Here is an 8,368-nt window from a genome sequence, read left to right on the forward strand (position 1 = left end):
GGTATAAATAAAGGCACACATAACAATTCATGTGATACAGATCAGCTGATTAGATTATTACATATGTGCTATTGATTCAGCACAAGCATTTAATACAGTTAGCTCTGTGTGTATTTTAATTGCCCCTTAAATATAAATCTTCCCAGATCTATACAACATAATGATAGAAATCTATTTAGGTGGGGCCATATCACAACTTTACAAATATATTATAATCTTTTTTTTCTGGCATTTATATGAAACAATATTTTCTCTTGAAAGAAATGTTAAAAATCAGTAGTTTAAATATAAGTTAAATTGGATACTGCAGTATTGTTATTGTACTTCATACTAATTCTCACTGTCAGACATTTTGTCATGTGCTTCACCCCCAGTCCTTTAACTTCTCTTGGTCAATACTAAGTTTTCTTTAATTACACTACAAGGGTGTGTGGGAGAGATAGGCACTAAAATGTTCCGTTCAATTGTTTTCTTGAATAGATTTAACAAAAGAAAGAATTTGTGTTTACATAGAGTGATAATATAATGAGATGTTATTTTGGCAAATTCAGTCCATTTAAAAGGACCATAAAATATAGAATTACAAAACCACAGATGCATAATAAAAATACAATGCAATAAAACTTACTATGAATTTACAAAGAGCAATAGATTGTTTGCTGATAAATGTAGTTCTGCACCTGTACCATGTGACAGCTATCAGCCAATAACAGACTCATATTTTTATATAATGTGAACTCCTGCATATGCTAAGTAGGAGCCGCTGCCTCAGGTCATTTAAAAGGCTGTGTACAATTTAATAATGAAAATAAATTACAGACAGCAAACAGTTATTTTACATAAAAACTAAACCTAAAGGTGACATTTCCCATACACTTTATACTATTTTATACACCGGTAAAACAAGTCATTAGAAACGCATTAAAGGGACAGCAAAGTCACAATTACACTTTTATGATTCAAATTTAAGCAACTTTCCAATTTCCTTCTATTATCAAATCTGCTTTATTAACTTGGGGACCTTTGTAACAAAGCATATAATGCACTATGGTGCGCTAGCTGCTGATTAGTGGCACATTACAAGCCTCTTGCCATTGGCTCACCTTATGTGCTCAGCTAGCTCCCAGTAGTGCATTGCTGCTGCTTCAGTAAAGGATATCTAGAGAATGAAGCAAATATCACAATAGAAGTCAGTTGGAAAGTTGTTGAAAATTTATACGTTCTAATAATGAAAAACATTTGGGTTTTCTTGTTCTTTTAAGCGAAAACCACATTTACAGGACACTGTCCCTTTAAGTCTGTGATCATGTGACATAAACAGCAGCAACTGATGGTGCAGAATACACTTACTAAGGTCTTTACTAACAACAAGAATCAGTCACAAATCAGTGGGATAAACGTTCTGATGATAAACAGGTGCAGCTAATAGAAATAAGAAATGTATTATAAAATAACCTTATTAGAAATAAAATAATATGCAGATCACAAGATATTTATGATTAGATCAGTATATGTGATGAGACTGATACAACAGGGCCATAAGCTGAGTTATATTTTTTACTGGAGCAAATAGCAGCTTCACACTAATATTAAATGAAAATGGTTTATCTGGGCTTTACAGTTAATTATAAACCTATAGGGAAATACAGGATTCTAACTTGCTGATACTTAAAAATCTATTGCTCATTGGATAACAGAAACAACCCCACAAATGTATTATTGGACAAACCTCCTCATACTTCAAAATATGGTTTGGTTCGGCTACAAACATTCATTTTACAAACTGCTGTAAATCATTATGTATTACATTAGCCTTAATTAACACATGAAAAAATATAGAAAACAAATTAAATATGTACAGTTGAGTTATTTTATATATAGATTCAGTTTCTTATATGAAGTGAAATAGTTTATATTTAGCATAAAAAAATACAGAACCCTTTTCTCATCATTAAATAAAACACAACAGTGTGAGGCTAAAGATGTATGTCAGGATTTGCATATTACCGTTTAGGAGAAGCTCTGTATTATTATTATTATCAGGTATTTGTAGAGTGCCAACAGGTTCCGCAGAGTTGTAAGTATGAAGTCTCTCTGGTTCCTCCTGTGATATCACTGAGTGTTACACAGATATTTATACTAATGTGGGAGTGTCACCTTTTTCTGTGTGACTCACATGAGTACAACTTGTCAGTTGGGAGACAATGAGAGGGTCACACCTGGACTTTTGTTCTCATATAGATGTCTATTGTCCCCTCTGGTGTCACATGAATACAGAGTCCCTGCCTCCCCCTCAGGGTGTGATTATCATATGGATAAGTAAGGAGGAAACAAACTTTATTTAAATGTGAGAGATTTTGTGTTGTGTCCTAAAATATCTCAGGATACAGCATTATATTATGTTTTTATTGATGGAAATTGTTATTTTAACAGAACTTAGTTGAAAACAGATTTATAATATTAACATGTTATTAGACACATAAGATATACAGTACTGAGTATTTCAATATTAATAATTTGACCCTTATATTGTTTTTTCACTAAGTGTATTATTTAATGTTTATTTTTCTAACCTTTTTAGCATATATATATATATAAACAGTCAGGGTGGATTTGCATTCACATCTCAAAAGAAACAGCAACTGCCAGGAAAAAAAATTGTACCCAATATAGTAAAAATCCGTACTCACTGGACTTGTGTCAATTGTGATATTTATTATAGTGACGTTTCGGAGCAACATTGCCCCTTCTTCAGACCAACCAAATCAAGTGGGGGAAAAAAAGAAATACATTCATAAGCCCCACCCCAACACAAAATTGCGCCAAAAATGGTTGCCATAGTGATGGTGTATATTCAAAAAATCATCATTGGCATAATGTGGAACAAGTGACAATATAAATATATAAAAAAAATGTGACAATAATAAAAGTGACAATAATAAGCAATGTGCTCATATAGCAAAAACGGGCATAATAAAACACCTAAAATTAGGGTTGCCAGGTGTCCTTCCCAAAAATACCGAACACCCAAGAAAAAAAAACTGTGGGGGGGGGATTAGTTTGCGGTGAAATTTACTGAAAACGATATATATATACACACAATACAATATATACAATGTATACGTCACATACAAAAAATGACTCATGTTACAATACATAGATAGTTGTGTGTGTATATATATATATATATATATATATATATATATATAATATACATATAAATACAGTATAAATGTGTGTGTGTATATATAGAGTGTAATTGGTTACAGTTATCTGTATTTTATTTGATTGGCTCATTGTACAGCGTGTGATTGATTACAGTGACACACCTACATCTGTATTTGATTGGATCATTATATATATATATATATATATATATATAAAAATGTATATGTGTGTGTGTATATATATATATATATATATATATATATATATATATATATATGTGTGTGTGTGTGTATATAATATATATATATATATATGTGTGTGTGTGTGTGTGTGTGTGTGTATATAATATATATATATATATATATATATATGTGTGTGTGTGTGTGTGTGTGTGTATATAATATATATATATATATATGTGTGTGTGTGTGTGTGTGTGTATATAATATATATATATATATATATGTGTGTGTGTGTGTGTGTGTGTGTGTATATAATATATATATATATATATATATGTGTGTGTGTGTGTGTGTGTATATAATATATATATATATATATGTGTGTGTGTGTGTGTGTGTGTATATAATATATATATATATATATATGTGTGTGTGTGTGTGTGTGTGTATATAATATATATATATATATATATGTGTGTGTGTGTGTGTGTGTGTATATAATATATATATATGTGTGTGTGTGTGTGTGTGTGTGTGTATATAATATATATATATGTGTGTGTGTGTGTTTATGTGTCTATATATATATATGTGTGTGTGTGTGTTTATGTGTCTATATATATATATGTGTGTGTGTGTGTGTGTATATAATATATATATATGTGTGTGTGTGTGTTTATGTGTCTATATATATATATATGTGTGTGTGTGTGTGTGTGTGTGTATATAATATATATATATGTGTGTGTGTGTGTTTATGTGTCTATATATATATGTGTGTGTGTGTGTGTGTGTGTGTGTGTATATAATATATATATATGTGTGTGTGTGTGTTTATGTGTCTATATATATATATATGTGTGTGTGTGTGTGTGTGTATATAATATATATATATGTGTGTGTGTGTGTTTATGTGTCTATATATATATATATGTGTGTGTGTGTGTGTGTGTGTGTGTGTATATAATATATATATATGTGTGTGTGTGTGTTTATGTGTCTATATATATATATATATATATATATATGTATTTAATAATATATGTATATGTATAATAATATTATGTACGTATATATATAATTTTCTGTTGGGTGATGGTGGTGATATAATAACAATTATTAAAAAAGACAGAGTGACATACCTCATTGTTTTATTAATGTAACAGGCTCAGCTAACTGTCTCACTGTCTGAGTTACTCTCAGTCCCTCCCTGGCTGCTGCTTCATCAATGGATTTAGATTATTTATGAACTTGAATGAGACTGGTATACACTGTTAAATAACAATCAGTCACTCACTGTCACACACAAAGTGACAAAGTCTATTCCCAATTTCTCTTGGCTGGGCAGTGGGCACGCACTATTTAATTTCTTGCTGAGTCAGAGAAAACCTCACTATCCTAATCAGTCACTCTGCGCAGCATACACTGAGCGGGTCTTCTCTTCTTGCTAGTTGATATCAGACTGACGTGACGTCACGCTCACGTGACCCACGTGATCACGTGACGACGTCGGTCAGACACAGGGCACGTCCACAGCAAGACTGCCGTTATTACACTTACAGGAGGCACTGGCAGATGGGTGCATGTGCAGCCTGGCAGGCAGCGCAGAGGGTCTGACTGCAACTCCGGCTCTGCACACTGTCAGCCTGGATCAGAAAGATGATGATCCGATCAGCTGAGCAGAGCCTGAGTTGACAATGACACAGGCTAACCTACAGGGGCTGGGCTTGTTGGGTAAAGCAGGTCACAGTAGAAAAAATTTAAAGAAAACTACCAAAGGCTATGTCCGGTTTTTTAAAAATAAAATTACCGGGCAGTAGCCTGAAATACCGGACAGTCCGGTCTAATAACGGACACCTGGCAACCCTACCTAAAATGGATCCTGCATCACCTAGATTAAAAACACAGTACAGTACACATATAAATTGCTGTACTCTACAACTAACTGTGTGCTTTTGTTATTAGTCACTGTCAGGTAGATTAAAGGTTTTGCGCTATAGAGGGTATTTAACGAACGCAACAAAAGTTGTGTTATTTCACCCTCCATAGCACTGCCATTACGAGTTTTGAAAAAGCCGGCTTGTGCGAGCGATATGGCTGCATTGAGCTCCATACCGCACAAAATACAAGCGCTACTTTGACGTGCATCATAGATACCAATGGGGAAAGCGTGTTAAAAAAAAAAAACCTGACACCTGCGATCGCGGAATGAAAAGCTCTGTATCGCAGCCACATTGATGTCTATGGGGAAAAAAATGTTACATTTAAACCTAACACCCTAACATAAACCCTAAGTCTAAACACCCCTAATCTGCTGCCCCAGACATCACCTACACCTACATAATGTTATTAACCCCTAATCCACCGCTCCTGATATTGCTGCCACCAAAATAAATCTATTACCCCCTTAATCTGCCGCTCCCGATATCGCCGCCACTATACTAAAGTTATTTACCCTGATTCCTATGCACCCCAACATCGCCCACACTATAACAAAGATATTAACCACTATTCCGCCGCTCCCCGATATCGCTGCCACCAAATAAAGCCAATAACCCTTAAACCTATGGCCTTCCACATCACTACCACTAAATAAACCTATTAACCAACCCCTAAACCGCCAGCCCCCCCATATCGTAACAAACTAAATTAAACTAGTAACCCCTAAACCTAACCCTAACACCCCCTAACTTTAACATAATAAAAATAGACCTAAATTAGCGTTACAATTATTAATTAAATAATATCTATTTAAAACTAAATACCTACTTACCTGTAAAATAAAACCTAAGCTAGCTACAATATAACTAATAGTTATATTGTAGCTAGATTAGTTTTTATTTTTCAAAAACAAAAGGCAAATGAGGCACCGGATGTAAGCATAAAGAAACGTCCTTTATTGTAAAAGGTATACATGGAATTACACGGGTTACCAGCTTGAAAAACCCTTAGGGCAAAAGTGGAGTAGTGGTTCCCCACGTACCCTGACGCTGACGCGTTTCGGCTATTGCCGTAATCGTAGCTAAAGGGCTACAGCATTCACTTCTATATAAACTTAAAAGACACCTGTGATTGGTTAAAAAATATATGCTACGTGACTAAAACACACCTCCACCAATAAACATTTGTATCTGCCCATTTTTGGATGTCAGCAATTTTACCTTGTAACATAAATCAAGTTTCAAAATCTAATGCACTTCTGGTATATATAGAAGTCTAATAGAACTGAAATAGCCTCAAAGTTTTAAATGGACTTAGCCTAGGCTATGACGGTTTACATATAATCTATATTGTCATATATCTATATATATCCTATTTGACTTATATCTAATTGAGGTTTAAATGTTATGTTGTAAATAAATGTAAACTTCATTTGTAAGTGCATGAACACTGGAAGGACCGATTATGGGAACCAATTGGAGAAACCGATTGTGGGAACTGATAGGAGAAACAGGAATGTAGGATGAAAATATCCAATGTTCTGGATACACAGGCTAACACCAGAAGTTAATCAGATCAAATTCTGAATTAAACCCGGCGGGTACCCTAGTGTTCAACCTGTGTATCCAGAAAACCTCCCTCTTTAAAAGCAAGGTTTCTCTATCACCAGAATTGTCAGAATTGTCAGAATTCACAACCTCAATGATAGTCCAAGAAAGTGTCTTGGGATCCTTACTATGTTTATCTCTAAAATGACTCACTAAGGGAGTGGTTAATTTACCTGTCTTGATGTCATTAATGTGTTCCCTTATCCTAGTCCTGACCTGGCGGGTCATTTGACCTGTGTATTGAATATCACAAGAATCGCAGTTCAGCAAATAAATTGCATAGGTGGATCTGCAGTTAAAAAGTGCTCTATGTGAAAATGTTTCGCCAGTATATGAGCTTCTGAACATATTGCCCAATCTGACATGTCCACATGCTATGCAATTGCTGTAACTGCATTTGTATACCCCCTTTTATCTAAGCCAGGAGGATTCACTAATCTCGTCCTGTTTTAATTGCGTTGGGGCTACAAAATTCCCTATAGTTTTTCCCCTTTTGAAAGCAAACCTGACTCCTTGCGAGGCGAACTGTACAAGATCATCATCCGCTTTCAGCATTGCCATATGTCTGCGTATGATGTTGCATATCTGATAATATTGCCTACTAAACTGTGTGACAAAGGTTAATTATAATTATAAAGATTAAAACTTTGATTTGCGTTGTGGATTGTTTTTTCAGCGGAATTGGCTGTCTTTATTTTATCCCTCCCTCTCTAGTGACTCTTGCGTGAAGTTCCACATCTTGGGTAATTGCTATCCCATACGTCACTAGCTCATGGACTCTTGCCAATTACATGAAAGAAAACATAATTTATGTAAGAACTTACCTGATAAATTCATTTCTTTCATATTGGCAAGAGTCCATGAGACCCACCCTTTTTTGTGGTGGTTATGATTTTTTTTTATATAAAGCACAATTATTCCAATTCCTTGTTGATGCTTTCACTCCTTTCTTATCACCCCACTTCTTGGCTATTCGTTAAACTGAATTGTGGGTGTGGTGAGGGGTATATTTATAGGCATTTTGAAGTTTGGGAAACTTTGCCCCTCCTGGTAGGAATGTATATCCCATACGTCACTAGCTCATGGACTCTTGCCAATATGAAATAAATGAATTTATCAGGTAAGTTCTTACATAAATTATGTTTTCCTCCTTATATACAGACAGCTTACAGCTGCTTTTGCTATCTTTACTGCTTTCCAATACCTGGTAAGGGGATAAAAATACCGTCACATGTTGTAGCATGTATTGGTTTAAATCATTGCTGTTTGGTGTACTTATATTTGTGTTTTAAAGGGACGTGAAACCGCAATTTTTTTTTAATTATTCATACAGAGCAGACATTTTAAAAAACTTTCCAAATTTATTCTCTTATCACATTTTCTTCATTCTTTTTTTATCCTTTTTTGAAGGCATAGCAATGCACTACTGAGAGCTAGCTGAGCATATTGATAGAGTCAATGACAAGAGGC

This window comes from Bombina bombina, chromosome 5 (assembly GCF_027579735.1).
Source record: "Bombina bombina isolate aBomBom1 chromosome 5, aBomBom1.pri, whole genome shotgun sequence".
NCBI lineage: Eukaryota > Metazoa > Chordata > Amphibia > Anura > Bombinatoridae > Bombina > Bombina bombina.